Here is an 18,968-nt window from a genome sequence, read left to right on the forward strand (position 1 = left end):
ACGGAGAAGGAGCAGGAGAAGGAGCAAGAGAAGAAGGTGAAGAAGCAGGAGGACAGGTCTGGGGGCTGGTGACGCCGTCCACTCTGCCATCTGGACACTGCGGCCTGGTCCAAACACACAGCAGCAGCTCAGCCTCTCACGCCTCCAGAGAAAACAAACAACTCAGCGGGATCGAGAGACTGACCGCGGACAGAGGGCAACGTCCAGAGAGATCGAGAGACTGACCGCGGACAGAGGGCAACGTCCAGAGAGATCGAGAGACTGACCGCGGACAGAGGGCAACGTCCAGAGGGATCGAGAAACTGACCGCGGACAGAGGGCAACGTCCAGAGAGATCGAGAGACTGACCGCGGACAGAGGGAAACGTCCAGAGAGATCGAGATTGAGAGACTGACCGCGGACAGAGGGCAACGTCCAGAGAGATCGAGATTGAGAGACTGACCGCGGACAGAGGGCAACGTCCAGAGAGATCGAGAAACTGACAGCGGACAGAGGTCAACGTCCAGACAGATCGAGAGACTGACCGCTGACTACTAATATAATCGTTCGGCGCAGCACTAGAGACTAAATACATCCCTAATACAAAGATTTAGGTATGAATAAAAATATAACAAAGGTGGTATTCATAGGAATATTTCTGCTTTGCCTGGAATGTTACACAGTGTAGCTTTAGATACGTATATCCTGCATCAGTTTAAGTGTTTTTATTGCCAAATCAACCTCGAAAAAGAGCAGTAACTTTGAGCTGTGGGGCATTTATTTACACATGTAACACAAAATATCTGGAAATGTAAGTGTCTGTCATGGATTTAGTTCAGTTAGCGCCAGAAATATATAGATTACCGTATTTTTCGGACTACAAGTCGCACCTTTTTTCATAGTTTTGGCCAGGGTGCGATTTATTCTTATATTTATACTTATATCTATATCTATATATATATATATAGAGATTGTATAATATCCGGAGTATAAGTATATATATTATATATATATATATATATATACTTATATTCCGGAGCGACTTATATGTGATATTATTTGTTATTTTCACACTTGCAACCACATTTCATACTCCAGTGCGACTTATATATGTTTTTTTCTACTCTATTATGCATTTTTTGGCTGGTCCGACTTATAGTCCAGAAAATACGGTATAGATTTTTTTTTTAAGATGTATGGACAGAAGCTCAGACAAGTGTTTGGGTTTAAAATTGGGACGTGGCTGTGGAAAACTAGGACATTTTCGTGCTTTTACAAATAAACGCTGGAAAGTGGAGCGAGTAGCGCATAAACTGGGACCGTCTCCAACAAACTGGGCCACCTCAAACTGCCCCGGTCACCTTTTCTTTCTTTCATTTCCATAATCTGCACATACGCGTCCCTCTCTGCGCGCCGGATAATGGCCGTGTTGGAGGATGAAAATGCCACCGGCGCCATTTGCTCTCATATTCATTGATCATTTTCCTCAAATCTGTGACGGCCGGCGTGAACTTTCTCTGACCCGCAGACAGAGGGCAGCACCACGTGACGTGCACGGCAAAAAGCAGACGCAAAACACACAGTTTTAGGACTGTAATTTTGATCTATATTTGTTTGAATTAATATCTTGTTTCGAAAGTACTTTTTGTGGTCGGATTGTTGTGGTAAATAATGAGAATCGAAAGTCAAAGCTCTCAATTTATGGGTCAGTCTACGTTCCTGACCTCACCTATGGTCATGAGCTTTGGGTAATGACCGAAACAACAAGATCACGGATACAAGTGGTCGAAATGAGTGGATGGATGGTACTTTTAGTGTCTGATTTTCGATACTTACACCCAGCTTTAAATGAATGTACGATGTAGGTTTAATGTCATATTATGGAGACTCCGCACCATAAAAGTGACAATCCACCTTTCAGCAGCTTTTAGTTTAACAACAGCAGCGAGCAGGCTTTTAGATAGAGATCCGTCTTCCCGTATATTGGACGCGGTATTTTAAAATGTGGACGGGCATTTTCGAGTGCAGGGACGGCTATTTTATTAATAAATCTTAGAAAGAAAGGAAATATTATCATTAAATCGGGCCGCGAAGCGTTTGACAATAGTCAAATTTGCATGCTGCGCGCTGATTGGTCGCCGGAATTTGTGTGCTTGGCTCTGATTGGCTGCCGAGCTGTTGTCCGGAGAATGCCGAAGCTACTCGTCTTTTCGCCTAGTCGGCCCTCGTACACCCGGACAAAATGATTTGGACGGGGTGTTTTCAAATCCTATCTAAAAGCCTGGCAGCGAGAACGTGTGAATTCAAACAAACGATTGCGACATCGCTTGTGTTTTAAAAGTATTTCCGGTGTCGTTTCCCTCACAACTCTCCGAACGATCCGCGTCGGCAGAGTTCTTCCGCGAGCATGGCGGCGTTGCTGGGATCAAAGATTGCGGCGCCGGTTGCGACCCAAGAGCATGATGCAGGTAGACAGCCCGATAAATAATGTACAGGAGGTTATTCTGAGCTCAGCGAGACGCGATCCTCGGAAAACCGGAAAAACTCGGAAACGTGAACACGCAGAGCCGCTCGTAATGTAGAAATGTCCAAATGTTTAATGCAGCGCGCAATACATTAAGATGCGAGTTCAACAAACTGCTACAAACTGTTTTCGATCGCTTTTTACTTTCACCGTTTACAATAAAGCTTCCGAACAAATCAGATTTTAACTCCGGGCTAATCATTATATCGTTAAAGTGTCATTATTGCAATATTGGCGGACGCGACAAACGAAATATTACGCAATAACACCAAGGTTTTGTCGTTTTTTTAAATGAAAACGGCTGATTCCGTCTAACTTAATCTTGATTTAGTCTCAGCTCTGTCTTTGTTAAGTTTTTATTTCAACACATTAAGGTAAGAACAATTCATTGCAACATAATGTAACTAAACTGATTCAAATTCATAATTATATATATGTCACGGTACAAGATATTATAGAAGAATCGAAGAACATTTCCAAAAATATGTATTTGTTCTGGCTCCATGATTCAGATGAACATGACATGAAGAAAGAACACAAAGTACTTGGAATATTGCAGTAATTGTGGAGACAGACAATGCTATTTTTGGTTTCTACATTTTACACACAAATGTTCAACAGTTAAAAACATCACTAAAGAAGAAGGATGAGGGATAGTGATAATAATCCCAATAAGAAACCATAAACATGAGTCTGAATCCAAGAGCAGATGCAGGGCACCGGCAGCAACGAGCGAATCTACTCCGTGACATCACAACATATGGATCTATAAGGATCTTAACATCAACAGCGCATGAGGCAGAATCGGGGTGTAAAGGACAGAGCGGAGCGGCGGAGGAGATCGCTGCAGAATGCCAGCTCACGGGCCCGCGGGGTATTTCTGCATGTGAACGTTTGTAGGTCAGTCAGCGCCACAACAACTGTGTCAGAGCAGAGCTGTGAGCGGAGCGAACCAGAGCGCAGAGAGAGAGCTTCAGCCCTGCACGAGGAGCTCCGGCCCTGCACGAGGAGCTTCAGCCACGAGGAGCTTCGGCCACGAGGAGCTTCGGCCCTGCACGAGGAGCTCCGGCCCTGCACGAGGAGCTTCAGCCACGAGGAGCTTCGGCCCTGCACGAGGAGCTTCAGCCACGAGGAGCTTCGGCCCTGCACGAGGAGCTCCGGCCCTGCACGAGGAGCTTCAGCCACGAGGAGCTTCGGCCCTGCACGAGGAGCTTCAGCCACGAGGAGCTTCGGCCCTGCACGAGGAGCTCCGGCCCTGCACGAGGAGCTACGGCCCTGCACGAGGAGCTTCAGCCCTGCACGAGGAGCTTCAGCTCTGCACGAGGAGCTTCGGCCCTGCACGAGGAGCTTCGGCCCTGCACGAGAAGCTTCAGCTCTGCACGAGGAGCTTCGACCCTGCACAAGGAGCTTCAGCTCTGCACGAGGAGCTTCGGCCCTGCACGAGGAGCTCCGGCCCTGCACGAGGAGCTTCGGCCCTGCACGAGGAGCTTCGGCCCTGCACGAGAAGCTTCAGCTCTGCACGAGGAGCTTCGACCCTGCACAAGGAGCTTCAGCTCTGCACGAGGAGCTTCGGCCCTGCACGAGGAGCTCCGGCCCTGCACGAGGAGCTCCGGCCCTGCACGAGGAGCTACGGCCCTGCACGAGGAGCTTCAGCCCTGCACGAGGAGCTTCAGCTCTGCACGAGGAGCTTCGGCCCTGCACGAGGAGCTTCGGCCCTGCACGAGAAGCTTCGGCTCTGCACGAGGAGCTTCAGCTCTGCACGAGGAGCTTCGACCCTGCACGAGGAGCTTCAGCTCTGCACGAGGAGCTTCGGCCCTGCACGAGGAGCTCCGGCCCTGCACGAGGAGCTCCGGCCCTGCACGAGGAGCTCCGGCCCTGCACGAGGAGCTCCGGCCCTGCACGAGGAGCTTCGGCCCTGCACGAGGAGCTTCGGCCCTGCACGAGGAGCTCCGGCCCTGCACGAGGAGCTCCGGCCCTGCACGAGGAGCTTCGGCCCTGCACGAGGAGCTTCGGCCCTGCACGAGGAGCTTCATCACTAGCTTTTGTTTATTTGCCCTTGGTAATTCCCTCTGCCGTCAGTAGATGGAGTGTTAACACCAATCCTGATGAGGGAACGCCTGACTGATGGAAAATTGTGTAGTTTTCAATACAAACATTGTAAAAGGTGTAAAACATGAGCTGCCAAAGCAAAAGCATGTTTCAACATTAATAATACAAAAGATGTTCTTAAGATAATCTGTCTGTCACAATGTGTCTTGTCTTTTCATTCAATAGATAAAACATGCACAATATTTATTGCTTGAACAGTTTGCAATCGTGGGGTATTTCATTTGTTGTAATATTTGAGCTGCAGAGGAAAGAATATTGACACTCATCATCTATACTGTGTTTTATTGAGCGGTTTTATTATTGCAGATGTGTCTTTCTTTACAAGGGTTCAAACTAAACTGGTCAATATTATGACCAATATTATTATTATTTTCTGTAGCAAAACATCACACTTCAAAATGTTCTATTGTGTTCCATTTGGAGAGCAGCATTGAATATGATTCAATATGTATGTTATTACTAACGTTAATAAGCATCTTTTTGTTCCACTCACAACATTTCCATTGTATTGTAATATTAAACTATTATTGGATGTGAAGACTAAGGTGCATTTGTGTAACACGACCAGGCCTGGCCTTCTCATGTCAAAATAAACTTCACACAGGCATAATTTATGAAATGTATTCATGATTAATTCAGCACAGAGCACTTTATGCACTGCAGGAGGACACGAGCTTCTGGTTCAAACACAGTTTTCAATGATATGAAATACATATATACAATATATGTTATTATGAAGTACGTCATCAGGATCGTCATTAATCAGGTCCTTGAAAATGTTTGATTCTGACCAGAAAACGTAGCGTTAGTTTATAGAATGACAAAACCTACAATATTCATGAATCAAATTAAATTCAATATCTGTAATTTTTTTTTAAACTGGGGAAACTGCTTGAATTTCAAACAAACCGCTTAAAGAGGAAGTAAGTGGTTAAATCTAACTAATTCCTTCTTTTCTTTTTAAAATTCAGCCATTTGAGTTTAGTTTTGAAATGGGAAATCCAAAATGGGAAAACGACCCTTTTCCCATTTTCTGATCTCAAAATAAAATAGAAAATTAGGTTTTGTTTTTGGAAAACGAGTCACGGTCAGAGACTTTTACTGAGACTGTGACCGAACAACAGTGAAATATCTAACTGTCTTTCATTCTCGAGGTCGGACACGTTACTGTTCTTCAAGTTTGTGAACGGCTTTACAAAACTGAATGTTCTGAAAGACAAAATAAAGTTAAATGTGACAAAAAACAGCAAAAAAATAAGTTCTTTACTTTCTATGTTAAACAAAAAATACTCAATTTTGCTTTCACCAGTATTTTTTTTTTTTTTTACGATTATATTATGACCTGAACAATCACGATTATCGATTAACCGTATAGTTTAGACCTCCCTACGACTGAAAACGCCCATTATCCCGCTTTATTTCGACTGAAAATGTCCATTATTCCGCTTTATTCCTCCTTCCAACGCGCCACACACGAGCACGTTCACAGTCACGGTTTGAACTGGTCCGTGTTGCACTGGCTCCGCCTCCTCGCGCTCCGCCTCGCTCCGCCTCCTCGCGCTCCGCCTCCTCGCGCTCCGCCTCCTCGCGCTCCGCCTCCTCGCGCTCCGCCTCCTCGCGCTCCGCCTCCTCGCGCTCCGCCTCCTCGCGCTCCGCCTCCTCGCGCTCCGCCTCCTCGCGCTCCGCCTCCTCGCGCTCCGCCTCCAGCGCCCTCTGCTGCGGCGGCACGTTCCTTCCGCGTAGTAAACACTCACAAAAGGGCTTCATACGAGACCATTCAGAGGCCGCGGTCACATGGTCCGGCCTGAACAGCTGTGACATCACTTCTGCATGAGCGAGCGAGCGCCGAACTCGCGCACATGCACCGCTGGCTCCAAAATGACCACAGCGGCGTTCTTTTGGAGCATAACCGATGGCAATATGATGTCAACGCGACTGAAATGTGTAAAAACTTGTCTTTGAAGGTTTTAGTTTGGGTTTGAGTGTCAGATCACAGTGAAATGTCGGTAAAATTAAGCTGATAAGTGCAGAAATATGGCCATTTATTAACTGTTTATTCGTTTTTTCACTCATAAGTTAGAACACAATGTTTTTTTTTATTTTTAATCAGCTCTTTTTGTAGCATTTTTCCCTAGAAACGATAAGCAACGTTCACTTTATCATCTAACCATCCGTATATTTTGCACCGCTGTCGAGAATATTCGGTTTTAGAAGCAAAATTAATTCATTTCAATTTGATCTACTCCAAAACGATATTATAAAATACATTATAAACCAGAGTACAAACTTTCTTTGTCACATATTTGACTAAACAAACACTTAAATAGCTTTCAGTGAAAAATGCAGTTTATTCATTTGAACACTCAGGACAGGAGCGTCTCTGAAGTGGTCCACAGATAATAACGCAGCGCCCCTTTGTGGCAGGACGGTCACACAACACAGATGAACACAAATTATTATTTGTCATTATTATTTTTTAAATTGAAGAGGAAGATAAAGAGGGAGCAGATGATGTCAAATTTACTTTTATGAGTTCATGATGGTTTTCCATCATCATTAATTTTTCAACATTGTATTTTAAGTGATTTTTATGGTATAACAATAGTTGTAATGATTCTGTTTTGTTCTGCATTTGAGGCTTAAGTGCTCAGACATTGACAGTTCTCACATACCCCCTAGCTCCGCCCACTGCCCTGTACTTGCAATTATTCAAATATTCAGATTCCAGGTCAAACATAAAGCATAAAAAATGTCACAGAAACATTTTTCAAAAAATAAATGTCACTATGGGAAGTTTCTTATTAAGCCGTTTTAGATCGATATGGTGAAGTAGTGAACAAAATATAAACCAATTAATGATCTACGTCTTATAATACCTTGAATAAAGCGTCTTCTTAATTGTTATTTTCAGTTCCATGTGTATTTTCCTGACAGAGCGTTTCCTGTCTGTCGCGGCGACAGGTGGAAAGGGCGCGGTGCCAAACTGGATTTGTGAAGTGGAAACGCACATCTCGTTAAAGTCATTAGGTCTGTGAACACCTCAGAGTGTTCTTGGCCGATGAAGACGGCGGATTTAACAAGTCTTAAATTAAACAATAACATGAGTAACTGACATTCTGAGCGACTTTTTGAGCTTTTAATATCCTCAAATCTGTAGCCAGTGTCTTTCATTCTCCCACATTTCAGTTCCACGTCATATCAATAGAATATGAGAGAACGCTCTGAGAGAGGACTCTGAGGAATGAATGGATAAGGGAGATGGCGACCGATTATACGATAATACGATGGGGCCGACATGAACGTGACTGTCGGATAGAAGTGTTGATAGCAAAGGCTACACACGTACTCGTATAAGTACAGTTACGTTAGGTAACTTGGATTTCAGCTACAGTTTGTAGGTGTAGAGGAGGGATGAAGGGATGAAGGAATGAAGGAATACATGAGCGTGGGGGTTGACTGTGCACTACAAAGAGGGAGATGAGAGAAATTGTGAGATGAGAAAGATTTAGAACAGAGGGAGCAGGCACAGGGGGTTATACAATCTGGCTCCCACCACCAGGGGTAGCTGAAAAGTTGGGTTGCGGGCCCGCGGCGCTCTGGACAGGGAAGCAGGAAGTGCAAAAAGGTGACGACAGTGGAATATTTTATCATTGTAGCGTCTGAAAGAAATGCTTTCTGACTTCAGAGTCCACTGCAGGCCAGCCGAGGTCCGGCCCTGTGCGGGGAGCGGCGCACGGGGAGCGGCGTGGGGGCCTTGGCGGGAACTGTGATGGGAGCTGAGGCAGCGGCCGGTTGAATAAGGTTAAGAAGAGTGAGGAGGCGTTGCGATTGAGGAGAAGGTGCATGGGTCCTGTTGGCTTTGGAGTAGCGGTCGATGTTTGTGTGTAGACACCTTGGAGGTAGAGGTACACAGAGGGGGCGCATGCGGAGGAGCTGATGGTGTTCGGAGGCTACGGGATCACGCCTGCAGTGTGTGTGTGCTCAGCGGAGAGGGGACCTGCGTCGGTGAGTCCTCTGGGGAACATGACTGCGGGAGGATGCAACCGACTGAAAGATCAGACTGGGAACAGGTCAGAATCTGATAGAAAACGGCTCGTGATCCAACAAGAGTCGCTGGGATAGGCCTGTATGTAGGTAATTAGAGGTGTGGTCAAAGAGTGGAGGCGTGATTACTGGAGGTAGGAGGTTGGGGCGTGGTCCACCTTCCAAACCTCAGTCAATGATCATCAACTACAATTACAGACATGTTTCACTGCACATTTCTCAGGTCAAATTGTTTCTTCACAGACCCAGATGATGAAGAGCCCAAGACCAAACGTTAAAAACTTAGAGCTATAACAGACAAACACATTAGCAAAAACAATATGGAAAAGTAAACAAAAGAGTTGCAGAACCACCCGAACAGCTGCTAGATCACAACTGAGAAATACGTCTATGTATCACTCACAGTTTAGTATTTAGCATTCGAACATCTCCATTTGATCTATGTTCAACGCAAAGTGCCGTGAAAAGCCCGACCTAGAAAGAAGCAAATAGAGAATAGAACCAGAGAAGCTGAAGAGAAGAGTTTAAAACACTCTGCACCCAAAAATAAAACAGATCAATTTTGAAAGCAGCTATTATAGGGTCAAAATCAGACCGCTGCTGTCTGTGTCTCACAATAAAGAGCTTATTGTTAGAGTATGACGCCAAAAGTCATTTGAAAGTTAAGAAAAGAGCTCATAAACTATGGTAGGAATACATTATGAAACTGAGAAATATGAAATAAAAAAGAAATGAGTACTGCAAACTGTTTAAATGTCTGTTTTTCACATTTCAAGGCAATTAAAGTCAGATTTAATCAGGCTTTTAGATAGGATTTGAAAACGGGGGCCGACTAGGCGAAAAAACAAGTGGCTTCGGCATTCTCCGGCAGCCAATCAGAATCAAGCACACAAATTTTGTCCACCAATCAGCGCGCAGTATGCAAATTTTCACTTGCAAACAGTAAACTGTAGTGGCGGACTATGGTCAAACGCTTCCTGGCCCGATTTAATGATAATATTCCCATTTTTTCTAAGATGTATTAATAAAATGGCCGTCCCTGCACTCGAAATTGCCCGTCCACATTTTAAAATACCCCGTCCAAAATACAGGAAGACGGGTCTCTATCTAAAAGCCTGGGTTTAATATGGATTTACACCATTTTCATTCTGGTTTATTACATTGTTTTTGTAGTTTTGTTGTTGTTTTGTGCTGTTGAGACGAGGTTGGACTCATGCTCTCGCTGTGGATGCACTTTGTCATGGCATGTCATGTCTGAGCAGATAATCCTTTTAAAATGTCTAATCTCTGCACAGCGCTACATTCATGAGGCTCAAGCCAATGACCAGTTTCAGTCCGTTTTCCTCTTTGCGGTAAATTGTTTGTCTGGGGGATCTGAGTAATATATAATCCATGAAATGTGATTGAATCATTCCCTGAACATTAAAGCTGCAGTTATTTACAGGCTACTTGTGTTTGCTCTCGTTTTATTTGACTTTTAGATTAAAAAAAAAAGAAAAAAAATACATTTTGTAATCCCTTTTGGAGACTTTTCCGTTCAGATAATGCGCTGCACATAAATGGAACAGAAGATTATGAACATGTATTTTTACTTTTGACGATGTGTATTTCAATATGTAAAAATGTAGCATGTTTAAATTAGAGTCAGACCGTTTTATTGCCGTTTTAAGTGAACAAACTCGATTCAAGCGGGCGGTGATCAGCAGGGGTCAGATAGGGTTATCAATCGTGTCAAAGCGCTCTGGCTTCTGGGCAATGCGTCTTAATTACTGGTTAATGCGTAATTACTGATTACTCCTCCTCATTACTGATTACTCCTCCTCATCTGCACGACTGTGGAGCCACAACCCCCTGCGTGTGTCCGAATGTGCTTATCTGACCACCAGTGACCACAGCTCAACGAGACATGCAACAAGCCCGCGTTTTTTGTCTTTATGTACATGTACTTCACTTTTGAGTAGTAGCAGTAGTAGTAGCAGTAGTAGCAGTAGCAGTAGTAGTAGCAGCAGTAGTAGTAGCAGCAGTAGTAGTAGTAGTAGTAGTAGTAGTAGTAGTAGTAGTAGTAGTAGTAGCAGCAGTAGCAGTAGTAGTAGTAGTAGTAGTAGCAGTAGTAGTAGTAGTAGCAGTAGCAGTAGCAGTAGCAGTAGTAGAAGTAGTAGTAATAGCAGTAGTAGTAGTAGTAGTAGTATAGTAGTAATAGGAGTAGTAGTAGTAGTAGTAGTAGTAGTAGTAGTAGTAGTAGTAGTAGTAGCAGTACTAGTAATAGCAGTAGCAGTAGTAGCAGTATTAGTAGCAGTATTAGTATTAGTATTAGTATTAGTATTAGTAGCAGTAGTAGCAGCAGTAGCAGTAGCAGCATCAGTAGCAGTAGCAGTAGCAATAGCAGTAGCAGTAGTAGTAGTAGTAGTAGTAGTAGTAGTAGTAGTAGTCAATTTTAACACAAAGAAATAGGCTGAAATCTCGTTATCATTTTCAACACAAAGATAATGATAATAAATACATTTTTTAGACATTTGACTGTAATTTTCAACACAAAAAAATAGTGCTTTCTTTATGTGACCATGAAGTATTTTACTAATTATAATAAAGCTCAAGATCTTTATAAAACTGTAGAGGAAAGGTTCACTTTTGTGCCGTTTGTATAATATTTTTAGTATTGATTAGTATCAGAGTTTATGATGTTTTATGACGACAATCTGCTCATGTCCAGTATCCAACCGACGCAGATGCAGATATTTGTATTTTAAAGATAGAACTTCATAGTAACAACAAAAACAATCACAAAAATGCAAAGTTACGAGAACGAAACTTCAAATAAAAAAAGCCTTTCAATCGTTTAACTTCTAAAGAACATCAACATGACCACAATTAGCATTTAGCTCAATATAAATGTCTGGTACATTCAGATTGAAAATGGCAGTTTCCACAACACTGTCCAGATGAGTACTTTTGAAACTTGTTTTACTACGATTAAAGCCGACATATGTTGAAAAAAGGTGCACTGGAGGGTCCAACACCTGCTTGAATGTCCCACAGGATGACCATCCATCCATCCATCTTCTGCCGCTTTATCCGGGGCCGGGTCGCGGGGGCAGCAGTCTGAGCAGGGACTCCCAGACTTCCTTCTCCCCAGACACTTCCTCTAACTCCTCCGGGGGGATCCCGAGGGCGTTCCCAGGCCAGCCGAGAGACATAGTCTCTCCAGCGTGTCCTGGGTCTTCCCCGGGGCCTCTTCCCGGTGGGACATGCCTGAAACACCTCCCGAGGGAGGCGCCCAGGAGGCATCCGGAACAGATGCCCGAGCAATCTCAGCTGGCTCCTCTCGACGTGGAGGAGCAGCAGCTCTACTCCGAGCTCCCCCCGTGTGGCCGAGCTCCTCACCTTATCTCTAAGGGAGCGCCCAGCCACACGGCGGAGGAAACTCATTTCGACCGCTTGTATCCGCGATCTTGTTCTTTCGGTCACTACCCAAAGCTCATGACCATAGGTGAGGGTAGGAACGTAGACCGACCGGTAAATAGAGAGCTTTGCCTTTCGGCTCAGCTCCCTCTTTACCACAACGGTCCGATGCAGCGATTGCATCACTGCAGCCGCTGCACCGATCCGCCTGTCGATCTCACGCTCCATCCTTCCCTCACTCGTGAACAAGACCCCGAGATACTTGAACTCCTCCACTTGGGGCAAGGACACCCCACCCACCTGGAGAGGGCAAGCCACCTTTTTCCGGTCGAGAACCATGGCCTCGGATTTGGAGGTGCTGATTCTCATCCCAGCCGCTTCACACTCGGCTGCAAACCGTCCCAGTGCATGTTGCAGGTCCAGGTTTGATGGAGCCATCAGGACAACATCGTCTGCAAACAGCAGAGATGAGATCCTGTGGTCCCCAAATCGGACACCCTCCGACCCCCGACTGCGCCTAGAAATTCTGTCCATAAAAATTATGAACAGAACCGGTGACAAAGGGCAGCCCTGGCGGAGTCCAACATGCACTGGGAACAGGTCTGACTTACTGCCGGCAATGCGAACACAGCCCCTGCTCCGGTCATACAGGGACCGGACAGCACTGAGCAAAGGGCCCCGGACCCCGTACTCCCGAAGCACCCCCCAAAGGACACCCCGAGGGACACGGTCGAAAGCCTTCTCCAGATCCACAAAGCACATGTGGACTGGTTGGGCAAACTCCCATGAACCCTCGAGCACCCGATGGAGGGTATAGAGCTGGTCCAGTGTTCCACGACCGGGACGAAAACCACTCTGCTCCTCCTGAATCCGAGGTTCGACTATCGGTCGGATTCTCCTCTCCAGTACCTTGGAATAGACCTTACCTGGGAGGCTGAGGAGTGTGATCCCTCTGTAGTTGGAACACACCCTCCGGTCCCCCTTCTTGAACAGAGGGACCACCACCCAGGTCTGCCAGTCCAGAGGCACGGTCCCCGAACGCCACGCGATGTTGCAGAGACGTGTCAACCAAGACAGTCCTACAACATCCAGATACTTTAGGTACTCAGGGCGGATCTCATCCACCCCCGGAGCCCAGCCACCGAGGAGTTTGCGAACAACCTCAGTGACTTGAGCTTGGGTGATGGATGAGCCAGCCTCCGAGTCCCCGGTCTCTACTTCCTCTTCGGAAGACGTGACTGAGGGATTAAGGAGATCCTCAAAGTATTCCTTCCACCGTCCGACGACATCCCCAGTCGAGGTCAGCAGGCCTCCACCCGCACCGTAAACGGTGTTGGTGAGACACTGCTTCCCCCTCCTGAGGCGCCGGACGGTTTGCCAGAATTTCTTAGGTACCGACCGATAGTCCTCCTCCATGGCCCCCCCGAACTCCTCCCAGGCCCGGGTTTTTGCCTCTGCGACAGCACGAGCCGCGGCTCGCTTGGCCTGCCGATACCCCTCGATGACCTCCGGAGACCTACAAGCCAGAGTGGCCTGATAGGCCTCCTTCTTCAGTCTGACGGCATCCCTTACTTCCGGTGTCCACCACCGGGTTCGGGGGTTGCCGCCACGACAGGCACCGGAGACCTTGCGACCACAGCTCCGAGCAGCTGCATCAACAATGGAGGCGGAGAACACAGGATGACATTAAACCTATTTAAATCTTGCATTTATTTAATTACAGGTGTTTCTATTGCTCAAAAATACCTTAAAAAACAACTAAATATATCTTTTCATAGATCTTTGGCCTCGTGGCATCACCTCCTCGTCTCCACGGAGATAAATAATGCCATAGAGTGGACCATTCAAAGCCAGGCGGTGGACTCACTCCCAAAAAAAGCAACATTTCACCATAAACAGAGGATTAAAAACATTAATCTCGTCTTTTACAATGCGGCATTATATTGTGAAACTAAACTAAGCATAAGTCACGATGCACAAACTGGAATCATAAACGTCTACGTTACTTGGACGGAGGATGCGGAGTGACGGCGGCGGTCCATGTTCGCTCCCTCACCGCGCGCGCGCTCCACGTTGCCGACGGTCGCGGCCCCTGCGGCGGTGAAACGGCATCACCTGCGTGTCCCCCCCGAGACCCCGAGTGCCGCGCCCCTTAAGCCACGCGCTGTGCACGATCCAAACCTTTTTCCTCAGATTAATTTTTTTCGCAGTTGCGTCACAGACAAACAAACGCCAGCTGGACACTTCCTCGAGCGTGGCGAGCCCCTCTGGATTGTTTTTTTTTTCCCCCGATTTCGCCGAGGTTGTGCTTGTTGAGCGTCCTGAAATAGTGGCAGCTTGTAAAACTATTAGCAGCCTAAGCTAAGCCTCTTAGCGTGGGAGACTTTTGCTCTCTTGTAGCACGGGAGTCCACTGACACTGAGTAACAATGATCACACACTGATACAGGGGGATTTAGGCGGGATTTAGGGGGGATGCGTGTGTGCGACAGGCCCAAGACACAGAGCGGGGCTGGGATTTATGCAAGTCTGAACGTTCATCGACAACTTCTAATATAATATGTATTTATAGCTGCTTTTGACTCTCAAAATGTCCTTTTTTCTTATTTAAAAAAAAAAATTGAGACCCAAACTGAGGCGTGGCAATCGAAGTATTAATACAGCAAAGTATCGCGATATCGATCCAATACCAATGAGTTTTGAATTAAAATACATAAAAACTCCTGTTACAAGACAGATCTGGATGCATTATTCTTAAAACAGTCTCAAATAATATACTCTTAGTTTTGTTTTCAGAATCTTAATGGGCTATTAGAAACCTCTTTGTCTTTGTGAGACCCTGGCTCAACCACCCTGAGTACCTGATTAGCATCTGAATGTCCTTTACCTTTCCAGGGGTTCAGAATCCCATTATAAATAACAGGAAGATGAAACCTAAGCCCTCCATTTCTGTTTAAAGAAGGTCTTTCTTTTTTAACAAAAATAGCTTCCTTGACTCCTCTTTCAAACCATCTTTTCTCCCTGCTTAAAACCTTCACCTCACCGTCTTCAAACGAGTGATTAGAGGCTTCAAGATGGAGATGCACGGCGCTCTGAGGTCCTGAACTAGTATTTCTTCTGTGCTGATAAAGCCTCTTGTGTAGAGGCTGTTTCGTCTCACCTATGTAACGTTCTTTACAACTTTCTTCACTGCATTGGATCGAATAAACTACATTGCTCTGTTTTTGAGTCGGCAACTTGTCCTTTGGGTGAACCAGTTTTTGTCTTAAAGTGTTTCCTGGTTTAAAATAAACAGGGACTTCGTGTTGTCTAAAAATTCTCTGCAGTTTTTCCGACAGGCTCTGGCCTGTCGGAAAAACTGCAGAGAATTTTTCCTTCTCTGTTCAGTTTCCCTTTTGTCCTGCTTCTTGGTTCTCTTCACTCTGTTGAGAGCCCAAGCGGGGTAACCACAGGCTGAGAGGGCATTTCGGACATGTTTTTCCTCTTTCTTCTTGCCCTCTGAGCTGGTGGGCACACCTTGAGCTCTGTGTTGTAAGGTTCTGATCACCCCCAGCTTGTGCTGTAGTGGGTGGTTGGAACCAAAGAGCAGATACTGGTCCGTGTGTGTAGGTTTCCTATATACTTCTATTTGGAGTTTCCCGTCCTCTCCTCTGATCGTGGAACAATCAAGAAAGGCCAAGCGATTCTCCTTAGCGTCTTCTCTTGTAAACCTAATATGTGGGTCCACCGCATTGATGTGATCAGAGAAGGTTTCCAGCTCTTGTTTCTTGATTGTTACAAAAGTATCATCGACATAGCGGAGCCACAGTTTTGGAGCTATGCCTGAGAATGAGGACAGTGCCTTCTTCTCAAAGTGCTCCATGTACAGGTTGGCCACTATGGGAGAGATGGGCGAGCCCATGGCACAGCCATGAATCTGTCTGTAAAATTGTCCCCGGAATTGAAAGTAAGTGGTGTTCAGACAGATGTCCAACAGTTTACATATGTGTTCAGGTGTCAGTTTGGTCCTTTCCTGTAGGGTGGTGTCTTCCTGCAGTCTGATCCTCACTGCTGCTACTGCATCAGTGGTCGGGATGCAGGTGAACAGGGACACAACATCATATGAAACCATGAGGTCATCTGGGTCCAGTTGGAGATGTTTCACTTTATCCACAAAGTTGTGCGTGTTTTCCACAAAGTTGTGCGTGTTTTCCACATTTCTTTAAACAGAAATGGAGGGCTTAGGTTTCATCTTCCTGTTATTTATAATGGGATTCTGAACCCCTGGAAAGGTAAAGGACATTCAGATGCTAATCAGGTACTCAGGGTGGTTGAGCCAGGGTCTCACAAAGACAAAGAGGTTTCTAATAGCCCATTAAGATTCTGAATAGGCTAGCTCGGTAGATACAAGGGGGAGTTTCTGTTGAAACAAACAACTCTTTCTACTTCAGGAAGGCTCCTCCCAATGGGCGGGTCTTACCACAGAACAGTATTAATATCGGAGTTCTCGACCTAAATTCTGTTATTGACAATGACTCTTGGATGAGAGTCGAAACGTCTATTTTTTCAAACTGAGTCCAGATGACTACAACTGAAGCTTTTTCTACTATGGAACACGCCTGGACGAATGAGGGATTACACCGACATATACCTATCATTGTTTTCTCTCCACCCCAGCTTGAACTAATATATATTTTTTTAAAGATATATCAGTTCAAGAGAGGCAAAGCGCTGCTAAAGGCTCGTACAGCGACTCGTATCGGGTTTTGCCGCTTGTTCCTGACCTCTGACCTCTCATCAGCTCAGATTAACAGAACGTAAACAAAACGTCAAAAATAAAACTCAGGCAGAAACTAAGCCTGCTTCCGACGGCATGTGACACTTCAGCGGGAACAGGGAAAACTCAGGGATTAAAGTCGGGTTTGTCCTCAGTGGTGAACATCGAAAGCTTTACCGATGACATAAAACTGTAGCTATTACGTCGTTATTTATCCAATTACCGTATTTTCCGGACTATAAGTCGCACCTTTTTTCATAATTTTGGCCGGGGTGCGACTTATACTGCAGAGCGACTGATATTATTCGTTATTTTTACACTGGCAACCACAAGAGGGCTCTAGGCTCTAAGCGACGCAGAAGAAGAATCTGCTCTTCCTCTACCTCTGGAGTTTGTGGAGTTGTTTAGAAGTGACACAGAGGAAGAAGAATTCAATGGATTTAGTGATTTGGGGTAAAACTGATGCTTTGGTAAACTTGTTAGCATGTTCTTTATGCTATAGTTATCTGAATAACTGTTAATATGTTACGTTAACATACCAGACACTTACCACAGTTCTGTCTGTGCGTCATGTAGCTGAAGGTGTTAGCGTTAGCATACGTACACCTATTCACCGTGTTCTCTCATCTGTTATTATTTTAAACTGCATTTCAAGATGAAATGTTCTTGGTCTTGGATTTTATCAAATACATTTCCCCCCAAAATGCAAATTATACTCCAGTGAGACTTATATATGTTTTTTTCTTCTCTGTTATTCACTTTTTTGGCTGGTGCGACTTATACTCCAGTGCGACTTATACTCGGAATACACGGAAAATATGGTAAGTTGTTTTTAGGACTAGAGATTGAATTATAAAGACTGTATTGGTTTAGTTCTGACCTGAATATTCACGGTCATAGATGAACCTGAGTAATCTTGACAAACCCGATGAGAGTCCGGTCGACCCAGTTCCTCGTCCCAGGACAGTTTCGGTCTGACAAACGTGACCTCACTTCCTCAAACTTGGTCCACTTAACTCAAACTACCGCTTCAATCGCACCTCGGCACAGCTCATTTTGTATATGCACCATGATATAATCCATGAGTCGACGTTACCGTATTTTCCGGACTATAAAGCGCACATAAAAGCCTTTCATTTTCTCCAAAAACCACAGGGCGCCTTATATATGGATTCATTCTGGTTGTGTTTACTGACCTTGAAGCGATTTTGTGAGGTACACGTTTAGTTTAGCTTAATGCGCCTTATAATCGAGTGCGCCTTATAGTGCGGGAAATACGGTTATATTCATGAAACTGGGCAGACGATGTGCCCGAATTCATACTTTACTTACCTACAGAAAACAGCACCTTGTAACTATTTTATATGAACAGATTTCTCTGCAAATATTCCGTGTTATTCCGTGTAAAACTAGGCCTGTGCAGATTAATCCAAAATACTGATATATCCATACCAAAACGTGTATTAGCACATGATTTTTTCTGTGAATAACCTAATAAAACAGTTTTCCAGATGAAGATGAAAAGTAATAACGCTTAAAATCCACAGAGAGACGCACGAGTCGAGACGTTAAACTCTCACATCTACAGCAGATCGGAGCGCTTGAATCAGACCAAACATTAACCAGGTTTTAATAAAGTAATTAACCTCTGTGTACGTAAATATGTCAAGATTTATTTATGAAGCAAAGTGCGGTACAAGGGCAATATAAAGTACAATAAAACATTGTGGGAAAAGATTCAGTTGTAGTCATCTGGACTCTTTTTGTGGAAATAAGGGATTACACTGACCTACAATAAAACGTGAACTCTTTCTTCATCTCTCTCTTTCTCTCTCTTTCCATCCTTCTCTTTCTTTCTCTTGTTATTTATCTCTCTCTCTCTCTCTCTCTATCGCTCCCTCTTTCTCTTTCTTTCTCTCTCTCGTCCTCTCTCTTTCTTTCTCTACATCTCTCATTTTCCCTCTCTCTTCATCTCTCTTTCTCTGCCTCTTTCTCCCTTTCGCTATCTCTTTTTTACAATATAGCGTAAAACACATACTTTGAAGACGTACAGCTACTGTAGATGGCGGTAAATGCACCTTTTCAGTTGGCTGCAAACCGTTTAAAATTTGAGTTACCATTAAAAGTAACACCACCACAACAGCAACAACAACAACAA

General features: G+C 45.0%; 1 protein-coding gene across 1 annotated transcript in view; it reads right to left on the reverse strand.

Annotated features, from left to right (window-relative positions):
• The window catches only part of LOC140353570 (discs large homolog 1-like protein), a 147,951-nt gene that overhangs the window by 128,562 nt on the left and 421 nt on the right, over positions 1 to 18,968 (reverse strand). The window lies entirely within an intron of this gene.

This window comes from Eucyclogobius newberryi, unplaced genomic scaffold (assembly GCF_026437365.1).
Source record: "Eucyclogobius newberryi isolate DKJ021-1_F unplaced genomic scaffold, fEucNew1.0.hap1 SCAF_9, whole genome shotgun sequence".
Taxonomy (NCBI): Eukaryota; Metazoa; Chordata; class Actinopteri; order Gobiiformes; family Gobiidae; genus Eucyclogobius; species Eucyclogobius newberryi.